The 13649-nt window shown below is 37.3% G+C and overlaps 1 long non-coding RNA gene across 1 annotated transcript; it reads right to left on the reverse strand.

Annotated features, from left to right (window-relative positions):
- Positions 1-2683: 2683 nt before the first annotated feature.
- LOC133297859 (uncharacterized) lies at positions 2684-4913 on the reverse strand. The gene is made up of 4 exons (XR_009749685.1): positions 4651-4913; positions 3671-3744; positions 3522-3585; positions 2684-2950 (listed from the first exon to the last, which is right to left on the reverse strand). It is a non-coding gene; the product is annotated as an uncharacterized LOC133297859 (long non-coding RNA).
- Positions 4914-13649: the final 8736 nt, after the last annotated feature.

Genomic DNA, 13649 nt, shown 5'->3' on the forward strand with positions numbered 1-13649 from the left:
CCTCAACTCATTAACTAATCTTATCATTTTTGTTTTGACATTACACATTAGCTCTTTTGCTAAACACATAATTCCACACTTTATTGTAACTTAGTTCATACACTAATCACATGATTTCCCATCAGGTTGTACATTAGCTCATTCTCTAATCATACAATCTCTTCAGATACTTCCCATCATCGGGGATTTCATTCGGCCTCATTGTCCTTTTTCAAAAATTTAATAATTTACCTTAACACGGATAATTAGGCACTCAGGCCATCACAAGGTGTACATACATATATATGTATACTGGCACTTAGGCCATCACTGGATTATCATCCGTTTATTCATCAGAATAGGTATGTTGGCCATCAGGCCATTAGGTATTATTCACAATGCATTACAACATCCACAAGTAACTAGGCCATTTTAAATTACGATATTCATTCTTTGAGATTTCCAAGGGACCTCCATCATGGATCAATCCTCTTATGCTTCATAACACCTGAATCTCTACATAGTAGCCATTTCCAAGGAGAATTCCACACATTAATGCACACATATAATCATATTTGTTTCCTTCATGGCATATCGGTCAAGCTAGACCATTTCCGTTACGGACAATCATACTCTCAATGAACCTTGTTCAATGCCATCCATGGCAATTCTCTCAACTTCTTCCTTATACATATAATACATAATTAATTCATCTCGCCTATGTTTAATCAGCACTACCTCCTTATGGGTTTAAATCCCATATTTCAATATATCTCAATTTAACAATTGACCAGCATTATAATTTCAAGTGGTCAAATCCCATAGGATTAATCATCAATTATTCTATTTATTTCTCTGCATGAACCATCTCAATTTGTTTAAGTGTACATCATCCATCAAGGACTTATAACTTCTAGTCAACATAAAATATTCAAACTCATGCCTAAGCATATTTGTTCATCATTTTCAATAACCCAACAGGTTCTAATCTTCCACCTTGATGAAGTATATTCACCAAGTCTATTGTACACACTATACTACACACATACTTGGAAGCTTCACCAATACCTTTTCCATACTATGGACTCATCTCAATTATATATCTTTATTATTCATGGTACTACAAGGTTCATCCATGCAATACCGTACATATCATAGATTTGTTTACAACTTTCACTTACAATCCAGCTTTATAAATTTCATCTACAAGGTCAGACAAAACATTTAAGTATGTTTCCCTGAAGTCCTATAATATTCATATTTTACTTACTGCCATCTCTTGTCCATGAAGCAATCAACACTGCATCCACAACATCAGGCTAAAGACTTACATTTGGTGCTCCACAGTTGCCACGTAGGCTTCTTACGATGACTACGCATGTAACACAAAGGAATGGGTTGATCAGACCCACACTAAGGAATCACATATGCAGTAATCGATAAGAATCTACATACAACTATGCAACACACAACACAACTATATATACATTATCAGAGTTCCCTAACAAAACTGCTCTGATACCATAAAATGTAACAGCCCGTTACGTACCGGTATTGTTAACATTAATTATGATATTAAGCGCAGTTACAATCACAGCAGTTCATTTAAAAAAACGAGAATAAATTTTTTCCGACTATTACGCGAGCATTTAAATCCTAAAAAGCGTAATAATTAAAAGCTGTGACCGTAACCGTAAACTCTTGCGGAAGACTTATTTCAACTATTTTTATAACTTACATCATTTATTATGAGTTACTAAGGAGTTCCCATAAACTCACTTAGCCTATTTCCAACTTTACATTTTTACCAATTCGAACATGTTTCACTCTAAATTTTTCTGCGACCAAACCGATCGCAACCAACCCTTCTTCTCAGATTATATTTTTGTATTACTTAATTCCCTTTTTAACAAGCTATCATACGCTCAATTCGGAGCTCATTTGCTCCGGTTATCGCCGTTTGAAGTTGGATAAGCAATTAGCCCAAACAACCCCAAAAACAGCTCCAAACCACTCACATTACTCGAATTACTGCACTCAATCCGCTCAACCATTTGCTCTCAAATTTTTATCCCACAAACTAGACATCTAAAACTTCATTTTGATATATCACACGCTTAATTTGGCGGAGAAACGAAGCGGGAATTAATTTCCCAAATCCGGTCCAGAATCTGCCTCAGGTGCAGGGGCACATGGGCAGTCCGTGTTTCTCTATTTTTTTCAGGCCGAAGATCAACCCAGAATTTCCTTAAATTTTGACACAAGGTAGAGGACATCTCAACCTTCAAAATGGCGTATGGCACGTCCCTAGGGGACTTCTATGGAGGGAGATATGCTCTCCCGAAGTTCGCCTAAAATCTGCCAATTCTACAGAAAATTCGCCAGAGTTTCCTTTGTTTTTCCAATAATCCCAAATTTGTAAAAGATCATTTAAACCTCAAATGTACCTAATAAACACATGATAATACAGTAATAATCCAATGGGTGGCACACACAAGGACCAACAACGCCTTGGGGCACTTACAACCCAATCCAGTTTATAGTTATTAAACATAGAGTCCATATTAATCATTCTTAAGTAGTTGCAATCACTAACACTTTTTTCATGCATATTTCCATCATACATATTATCATAACCTAAAATAGGCCTAAGGCCCTTCCATCATAATTAGACATGCATCAATACTATTATAATATGGCTTTACAAATTACAACTTGAAACTAAAACTTCAAATTACATTCTTCTAAAATTTCAACTTAATTTAAAAGACAACATAACCAAATACATCACTACTAGACTTAGGCAAAATGGCATGAACAAGATGCTAATGAAGCTACTAATAAATACAAATGACATGTTCATGCCCTAAGTCTAGCCTAGGCCACACGGCCAACAAAATGCAAAATATGAAGCGCTCCAGCGCTCACTCTGCGGGCCTCTTGCCCGAGGCTCCTGCTCCACTGCTACCTCCTGAAATAAATGCCCCGAGACGGGGTGAGATATACGAATATATCTCAGTAACCAAGAGGTTCTGGAGAAAACTCCACCCAATGGTTCACTTCGATGCATATCAATAGAATACAACAACCACTTTGAAAACGGGGTATAGCAAGGGATTTAGAGAATGGGGAATATAAAGAAAACAAAATACGACGATACGGGATGGTAACCCCAATTCCACGTACGCCCTCGGCATATATAAGCCTATGGGTATCATCCAAGGTGTGTTCACAGAAACCACAACCATGATGCCCAAACCAACCAAAACGCCAAAGACATTCCTAGTGTGCTCCTACCCGGATCACACACCATGACCGCAGTCAACTGGAACTCCCTCCTGGAGACCTATCCAGCGGAAGTCCGAAAATGCCCGAAGGCTAATAAAACTGTCTACTGGCCAGAGACTCGGTACCGCAGTACCCATAGCAATAATGCATGCATGCTCATGTGTTCTATACTATTCATACACACTTCCTACCGTTGCCATCAACTGGCAAGGTGGAACAGAAAAGGGGAACAAGCCCCAGTACCAAGAGGTTACCTTAATTCGTGTTTCCACAAGCTCCGTAGCAGCTTATCCCTCAACTCGGTACACAGCGGAATGCCTACACAGAGGACATTCCCAATCACTCTCAGTTCAACCCATACATGTTAATTTATAATTACACATGCAATGAACCAATTTCTTACCTCAATCCACTTGGTCCCGGACCAAGGGCAATTCACTGATTCAAGATTCGGGATTCAGGTCGATGTACGGCAACCTATACAATAACGTACATCCATCAGTACTCGTCAAATAGTATCAAAACGCAAAAACACAAAAATCCTCCCCATCTTCCCTTGATGGTTCGGCCATTGTAGTGTAAATGTGAGATTTATTTTTCTAAATTTTCTTTTTCATTTTGTTACGTCTCATTAGGTTGTCAATAAGCCAATTCAAGTGCCGGTTCGTCATTTTCGCGTCGGATTACATCAGGAAGCGAAAATCGCAAAATCCCCCCTTTTTCCCTTGGAGGTTCGGCCATATAGGTGTTAATTGGGGATTTATTTTTCTAAATTTTCTTTCTCATTATAGTACCCATCCTTGGGTTGCCATAAGGCCATTTCAACTGTCGTTTCGCCGTTTTATGTCTTTTAAGCATCGTTTCGCTAAATATTTCGCTCTAGGTTCATTTATGCCAACTAAACCACTTATTATTTTTCCATTGATTCTAACACTTGCCAATCACAACACAACCCATCTAAGCACTATATAACTACACAAATCATCATCCAAATCATTTTTCATCATCAATTCACTCATTTTTCCTCAAAGGTTCGAATCTTGCCCTATGACATTCCAAAGAATTTCCATTCAATTTTAATCACTCCAACCTTCACACAACCTATCATATCATCATACCATCATGCCACAATTCATCAAACAAGTCTCAACACCAAAATTCACAAGTCCAAAATCATGATCATCAAATTTTTCTAAGTTAAATTCATCAATTTTCACCAATAAATTTCATCGCATTTCTAGCTTTAATACATCATTCTAACACATTATCATCTAATACACATTTTCAAATTGAGCTCTCTAACGTCACTATTCATCATATCAAAGTTTAGGTTTTCAAAATCAAATCATCACCATCAACCATTTAAAATGCAAGAACACTCACCCAAATGGAAGGTACAAGGCTCCTCCTAACTATACTCCACCATTGGAGCACTTGGAAGCTCCAAGAACACAAAATTCCTCACCAAAACCGCAGCTGTAAATGGCCAAGATCTCCTCACACACGCGATTTCAAGGCTCAAGAGTGGTACCAATGTGTTTAGGAGGTGTTTTCCAACAAGTTTCAAGACAAAAATCGTTGGATTCGGTGGAGATTTGACCAAGTTATGGAAGAAAGAAAGCTTGAGCAATTCTTGGCCATGGAGGGGCTGCTGCACGCGGGAGAGAAGAGAGGGAGGAGAGAGAAAGTGTGAAAAAAAAGGTGAGTTTGACTCACTTAAGTCACAGGCGGGTCCCACACGCGTTTTAACTTTAATCAATCACCTAATTTCAACCACAAATTCATGACCTACATATTTTTCTTGTTCATGTCATATTTTTGTTTCCCAAAAATACTGATAAAATTTTCACGCTTATCGGTACAATTATACCGCAGTATTTTTACACCGGAAAATCACTATTCATCAATTTTTCCCAAAATGACTCAATTCCATCAAATTTCATCAAAATCATATTTCCTAACTCAAAAAAACATTTACAACTCATATTTGAAACCTAGAGCTCAAAACTCAATCGGCACGTTTTACGGTGCAATCGTACCGCGGTATTTTTACCCGCGAAAAACACTATTCACTGATTTTTCTGAAACTTGCCTGTCCACTCAATTTTTCGTTCTGAACCCATTTCCAGGGTTATTTTTACCATCTGAGACCTTCTACTCAATTTTTATCTTCCTAGGGTTGCGTGTTGGCTAATTACCGTTTTGCCCTTTCTTTGTATTTTGGCCTAATCTTTTGGATTTTCACTAATCCATCACTTGATTGCTCACTTAATATTTTAATTACTTGATTTAAAATTGTGAGGTGTTATAAGAATCTACTTGCACTTCATTTGTTTATTGCATTATTTGTTTGTAATTGTGTGCCTTGTATATTTTTTTTCTTCAGAAAATGTCTTAGAAATGATTTTGAGTCAAAAGCCTCTAGATGGTACCAACTACAACTACGTGGAAATTTTTTTATATTGTTCTAAAACATGAAAGCTAAAATTTGTCCTGATAATACGAGGGCCATAGCAACCTGCAGAAGATGCGTCTAAGGAAACAAAGACGCAATACTCAGATTGGAAAAGGACAAATATGGTAGTTCACTATTATGTTCTTGTCGGTCTTTCCAAACACTTGCATAAGCAAGTGTATATGGTTAAGAGTGGAGTAGAGATGCTTCAGACTCTTAATGACATGTTTGCTGAGTCTAGCAGATCTGCTAGACAAAATGCAGTCAGTGCAGGTTTTGCTAAAAAGTCTTGTTAAAACCAAGAGAAAACCTAAGGCTGGTAACAAGAACAAAATAACTTGGTTATCAATTGTCAAACCAGTTGCTATGAAGAAGCCGCAAAGCAAGTGCTTCAAGTGCAGACTGAAGGGACGCTAAAAGAAAAATTTCCCAGAGGTGATGAAAAGAACAAGACATGGGTATATTAAGGCCGGATCAGTGAGTGAATCATTGATTCAGGAATCACTGATTATGTTTGTTACTCTTTGCAGTAGTTCAAACATGGCATGCCTGTCAGCAGTGGACAAAGATATTTTAAGCTTGAAAATGGAAACTTGTGTCTGCATTTGCAGTAGGACAAGTTATTTAAAAGACTATGATTTTGGGTGACTGTTTATTTGTTCTGGATTTTAGGAGGAATTCAATTATTGTTAGTTGTTTTGATTAAAACATGATTTGACAATGCAATTGATTCCTCAGTTTCATTTCGAAGTTCATCTTTGTCTTGTTTGTTCCGATACAATATCTAAATAGTCTTTATTACTTGTGTCTTATACCCCATTAAATTTATTATGTTGAATTAAAAGGATGATGAACAAGAACATTCACCAAAGAAATAAAAGTTTCAATTGAAACATAACTTTGGCTTTGTGATTGAGTCAGATTACCTCAAGTAGGAAACATGGTTTAGTTAAAAGATGGACTGAAAATTCAATAGTGTTTTAACTAAAAGTTACATGTTGGTCTTATTTAGAAGGTAAAATGGCCAAGCAATCCTACAAAGTCAAAAGGATTTGCGCAACTATTCAACTGAAACTGGTACATACTAATGTATGTGGACCACTTAGCATTCAAGCCAGAATAGGTGATGTGTATTTCATTATATGAATGTTTACTCTGGATTTGGACAGATGAACTTAGTGCGCTATAAGTCTAAAGCTTTTGAAAATTTTCAAGAGGTTTAAGTCTGAGGCAAAAAAGCATCTAGGTGTTCAAATCAAAACACTTTGGTCTGACGAAAGTGTTGGCTACCTGTCTGGTAAGTTCAAGTCTTACCTGATTTAAGAGGGGATAGTTTTCGTAATTGTCAACTCTAGGAACGCGTTAGTTGAATGAAGTTGCAATATGCAATAATAAAACATTTCTAGACTTGGTGAAGACCATGTTCAGTTATTCATCTTTGCCAATGTTGTTCTAGGGAGATGCCTAGGAGAAGGAAATGTACCTTCTTAACTTGATTCTGTCAAAGTTTGTTGTAAAGACACCAAAAGAATTATGGAAAGGTGTTGCAAGCCCAGATCAAACCATATTCAGATTTAGGGTGTTATGGCACACGTCCTACAACAACAGTCAAATAAGATGGAATATTGTACGGAAGAGTGCATATCTTTTGGTTACCCTAAGAGAACCAGGGATGAGATCTTATTTATTCCTATGGACAAGATGATCTAAGTGGGTGCTATCATCACTCACATGATTTTCTTAAAGGAGGACTAGATGAGAAATTATAAGCTCTTAAGTAAGGTTATTCTTGATGAGACTTATCTCAGATCAAGAATTTCCAGAATCTCTAGAAGCTTCATCCGTTGTTCCCTTGATTGTTCAAAGAGGGGAAAGATATATCTCTAGGTGAACAAACAAGGAAACCTTAAATGGAAATTCAACATGATAATATATAAGTGAAACTAGTAGAAATATTAGTATCACATGTGGAAGAACAATATCAAGAATAAGTGGATCCTTAAGAAATTGAAGATCCACCATTTGACCCAATCTTGGATCTACCTGTAAATACACAAGGTCTAGTGTGATACATTCGTAGTGGAAGAGAACTTTGTTAACTCTCAAGTTGTGTCTTGTTGAGTGACATTGATCCTACTAGTTACGATAATACACTAGAAGATGTTGTTGATCAAGTGTTGCACAAGCTATGAATAATGAGATTGAATACTTGTATTTCAACTCCGTTCAGTCCTAGTAAAGACACCAAGAGAGGTAAAACCCACAAGGTGCATGTGGATATAAAAGGCAAAGAGAGGATGGACAGGAAGGTGAAAACCTTTAAAGCTAGCTTGGAGGCAATTTTTGCCAGACGCCATCCTTAAGTCTATCCAGATTCTCTTAGTTGCTATAAGTCTCAATTATGAGATTTCATTTTGGGAGTTGGATGTTAGGATATCTACATACAACAACCAAAAGGGTTTATAGCAAATGGGCAGGAACACACGGTATGCAAGTTATGAAAGTCTATTTTATGTACTTAAGCAAGCATCCAGGTCTTAGAACATCTGTTTTGATCAGGTTATCAAAATTTTGATTTTGAGAGAATCTTAATGAATGATGTGTATTTGTATGTAAAGGATCCGACGAAAAAAAGTAGCTTTTCTGGTACTTTATGTAGATGATATGCTCCTTATTGGAAACAACGAGGAGGTAATATCAAACATAAGAGTTGGTTAAGTTAGTGTTTTGGTATGGAAGTATTTCGGAAGCCAATTATATTCTTGGTATAAAAATCTTATGAGACTGGAAGAATAAGTTGTTGGCATCACCTTAGGCTACTTACATTGACAAAACTCTTACTAAAATTCAACATGAGAATTCTAAGAGAAGAATTAAAATTCTCAGATGTGGAATTCATCTTCCTAAGGAGTAACCCAAGACTCCTGAGAAGGAAGAATGCATGAGTTGGATACCTTATGCTTTGGCAAAAGGTAGTCTCATGCATACCATGTTGGGCCTTAAACCAGACATCTGTCACGCAGTGGGAGTAGTGAGACGGTACTATTCTGGACCTAGAGGAACACTAGATTATTGTTAAGCATGTACTCAAGTATCTTTGGAGAACGAGAGATTATATGCTGGTATATTCTAGTGGAAGTCTTGAAAAGCTGAGTTTTCACAAATTCAATTATTTCAAGTGGATATTGACTCAAGAAATCAACCTCGAGCTATGAGTTTTTCAATAAACTCAGATAACATTAGAGGTGGATCTTGCAGACCCAAATACTAAGAGTTTGCCTGAACTTATGTTCGAGAGACATATTATTTCTTTAAGTCTTCGGAGGATCCTAGACTTGCATTAAGCGAGTGGGAGATATTGGGTTCATTGTGCTCTTGGAGTAAGATAATGAAATAATGTAATCATTTTCTGAATTGTACAAATGAGGTATTATTTATTTATTTTGCGTACTATTTACAAACATCAAGGTTCAGATCAATTGTGGAGTATATGATCATATGGATACGTTCATGGAGGACATGATCATAGGTTCTCACAATTGATGAATAGATTCACAGCTGTTAAATAAAGTTGGACACTTTATTTAGGCTGCAATATTTTATGAAATGGTTTTGTCCGAATCATTGTAAAATATTGGTGTGAATTAACATTCATATTGAAAAGATCAAGGAGAGATTTGATTAAGGTTGTTTTTCTGTCATAAGGTATCAAATCTCTAGTTAACTATAGTTATGTGATTGCTCTTAATCCTGAGTTTATTATAAATAGGTAATCAAATAGTTTTCATTCTTTGATTTACCAACGAGTGAGGTTCGATCTATTGACGGTCAATAACTCGGTATTTTGGGAGTAAGATTATTTGATTATCGGAATTTATGAGATAAGCAAAATGAAATTTGTAGGATATGTCCCCTTGATATGTTTTGGTACTTGGATATTAAAGACACTGGCCAGTGCATGTAATCCATTAGAGATACTATCATAGTAAAGAGAATAAATAATTGATTGAGTTGCAGAAAACTTGTCAATCAATTATAGACATTTTACAAAGGGGCGATGCATATTCGTGTTATAAGTGTTATTAATCTTAGAGTTCAAGTTTGGGCTTTTAGTGGAGTAACACCGAATTAGATAATCATTCGTTGATTATCAAGAGCCTTGATTAATAACATATGGTAGATCCCCAGGCTAGCTCAAGATAAGGGATGGAGAAATTTCAGTTGATGACGACTAATGGGATACATGGACTTGGGCTTTGGGCTCAAGTTTGTACTCAAGAGCAAGTGGGAGATTGTTGGGTTTTACTTTTTCACTAAAGCCCAATAGGGTCTAGTGTGTAAGAAGAGCCCAAGAAACCTAAAACTCATTCTGCTTAGGGTTAGGGTTTCTTGGAACCCATATATATTCTACACTTATAGTCATCAGCATCTCTAGTCTTCACTTGGTGGTTGCAGAGTCTGAGGTAAGGTCATCTCCCTGAAAGTGAGAGAGTGCCCACAAACTTCCTGTTTCCCCTTGAGACATAGTCTGGAAGATCTGCCACAATCCAACTTCAAGGAGGTTGTTCGTGTTGCGGCGCTAAGGTGAGCAGTTCGTGAAGAAGAATCATACAAGGGAAGATTCTACACGAGATCTGCGCACCAAGAGGTAATCATGAAACGAGAATGACTCGGTAAGCATACCAATGTACTAGGTCCAAAATCGCTTCCGCATAAATCTAATAGTTCCAACATAACTTTTGTTCCATAATAATATATTTACCTTTTTAAAAATCTTTTCAAATATCAATAAACTCATTTAACTACAAATTTAATAGAAATTATTATACCTTAATGAAGTTAATTGTAGACTTACTACGTTATCAATTATTTTCATTAATATTTTTAATTGCATCAGTGATTGAGACAAAATTCACTGAGTTTGGGAAAAGTGGATTAGAAATGAAATATTTTGTAATTATGATACGAAAATAAATTACATTTTTTTTCCAAAAAAATATATTACATTTGTTTTTGGGGTTGATAACATGCACAACCTCCTCTAACTAGAGTACGACTCATCATATTAAGAGTGTGCATGACAATCATTCTGTTCCTTAGAGCTGTTTTTGAAAAGAAATAATTCTTTTCTATTTCTATTTCTTCGAATAGTTTCTGAAAAAAAAAATATTTGATAACATGTTCTATTTTTATTTCGAAAATGAGAATTGTGTTTAATAACACAACAAATAATATAATGAAAAACCATTCCTATTAAGCATAAAACTTTTACGGATCATCACTTTCATTTTCATATGATGTGGTGGTGGTGGCGGAGACAACGATGGTGGTGGCATGGTGATGGTAGTGGTGGTGATGACATGATGGTGGTGGTGCTACGACGATGGTGGTGGTGGTTGATGAGGTGGTGGTGATAATGGCGGTGGGGACGGTAGTGGCTGCGACGATGGTGGTGGTGGTGATAGTGGCAGTGGTGATAAAGACGTGGTGATGGTAGTGGAGGTGGTGACGATAGTGGCTATGGCGGTGGTAGTGGTGGTTGGTGATGGTGGCGGTAGTGGTAGTGGTTGCGATGGTGGTGGCGTGGTTATGGTAGTGGTGGTGGTGATGGTGTGATGATCCTAGTGGTGGTGGTGGTGGTGACGACAGTGGCTGCGACGATGACGGTTGTGGTGGCTGGTGACGGTGGTGGTGATGAGTGGCATGGTGGTGGTGATGACGACACTGGTGGTACAACAACGACAACGACGATGGTGGTGGTGGTGATGATGGTAGTGGTGGAGAGTGATTGAGAGAGACAAGTGTTTCTCATTTTGTGTCCGGGAACAAAAAAATAAAAAAAATTGATTCTTTTTTCTGTTCTCCAACACAAAAATTAAACCAGTCCATCCCGGGAATAAAAAAATAAACTGATTTTACCAAATGAGTTTTCTATCCATTTCTATTCCCGGAAACAGAAATCAAGGGTTTGCATGACAACCATTATGTTCCCAAGTACTGTTTCTGAAAAGAAAAAAATTCTTTTCTATTTATGTTCCTTGGAACAGTTTCAGAGAAAAAAATGTGTTTGATAACATGTTCAATTTTTATTTCGAGAATGAGAATTGCGTTTGATAACACAACAAATAATATCACAAAAAATAATTCCTCTTAAGCATAATTTTTTTCATTTTATCACTTTCCTTTTCATATAGTGTGGTGGTGGTGGCGGCGGAAGTGGTGGCGTGGCGACGATGGCGATGGTAGTGGTTGTTGTGATGGCATGGTGGTGGTGGTGACAGTTACGACAGTAGCTGCAGCGTTGGTGGTGGTAATGGTGACGATGGTGGTGGTTGGTGGCGGTGGTGGCAGCGATGGTGGTGGTTGGTGACAGTGGCGTGGTGGCGGTGGCGGTGATGGCAGGGTGATGGTGGTGACAATAGTGGCTGTGATTCGATGGTAGTGGTGGTTGGTGACGGTGGTTGTGATGGTGGCGATGGTGGTAGTGGCGTTGCAATGACGTGGTGATGGCGATGGATGCAGCGATGGAGGCATGGTGGTGTCAGTAACAACAGTTGCTGCAATGATGGCGGTGGTGGTTAGTGGAGGAGGGTGGAGGTCGTAGTGATGGTGGTGACGATGGGTGGTGGTGATGGCGATGAGTGGTGGTGACGGTGGCATGGTTGTAGTGATGGTGGCGATAGGTGGAGGTGATGGTGGCAGTGGCCTTGTGGTGGTGGTGGTGATGGTGATGGTGATGACGGCACTGGTGGTACAATGACGGTGGCAATAATGGTGGCGGTGGTGGTGGAAAGTGATTGAGAGAGATAAATTTTTCTCATTTTGTACCCGAAAATAAAAAACAGAATTTTTTTGATTTTTTTTGATTTTTCAGCACAGAAATTAAACTGGTTTATACTGGAAACAAAAAATTAAACCGATTTTACCAAACGAGTTTTCTAATTTCTGTTCCCATGAACAAAAATTAAAAAAAAGACTTATTCTGGGAAAGTTGTTATACACATTCTAAAAAAATTAATTTCGAAAATATTGTTATGCACACCATCAGACTAGCTCTTTATTAAAATAGATGTATTAGACCCTTGTTATTATAGAAATGGTAAGAATAATTCTCCTTTAAATGGAAGACAGTTTCTCTCTTACCACAAAAAATTCCAAGAATTTACTTTACTCAAATTTTGAACCCCGATCAAATCAAACCCCTAAATAAATTACATCTAAACGAATAAGGGGACAATTATATTTAGTACCAGGTAAGTTTACCACCCTTACAACTAATTTCATCACCGTTAGATTTGAATTAAATCTAACGGTTCATAATTATCCCTTATAATCCTAATTTTTACTCTCTCATTTTCTCTCTCTAGGTTTGGGATCTGCAAACCTCTCTCTAGGTTTGAGAATCATCTATCTTCATCGTTATAGCACTTTGATCTTCAGTTCCAGCAAAAATATCTCACAAAAGCAAATAATCAGACATGTGAACTCATTCTTTCCATTTTTTTTTTGCAACAGGTGCAAACAATTAATAATAACACTTAATGATAAAACTGAGAATTGATCATTGATCTTTGAATCAGTTCTTTTTCACTTCGATCCATGTTTGGCTGAATTAATGGTATGAGAGTGATAAAAGTTAAATTAAATTCATGATAAAAGTTAATCGATTCTTGGGTAGTGTTTTCGATCCATTATTTTTCATATAAAGTTACACTATTCAAACCTCGGCAAATGGTGGTAGCTCATTTGGCGCAAGAGAGCTCAGTAGGTGGGGAGAGAGCATGTGTTCGAATCCTCCCAGTACCACCTTTGGGGGGTTTAAAACCTTAATCTTGGACCCGCCCCGAATCGGATTAGTTGCGAAGCGATGAACCGATTGAAATATTTCTAAAAAAAAAACCTCGACAAAATCAATCGGTTCTTTTTC

The sequence above is a fragment of the Gastrolobium bilobum genome, unplaced genomic scaffold (genome assembly GCF_033153095.1).
Source record: "Gastrolobium bilobum isolate Gb01-03AN ecotype WA unplaced genomic scaffold, APGP_CSIRO_Gbil_v1 utg14577, whole genome shotgun sequence".
NCBI lineage: Eukaryota > Viridiplantae > Streptophyta > Magnoliopsida > Fabales > Fabaceae > Gastrolobium > Gastrolobium bilobum.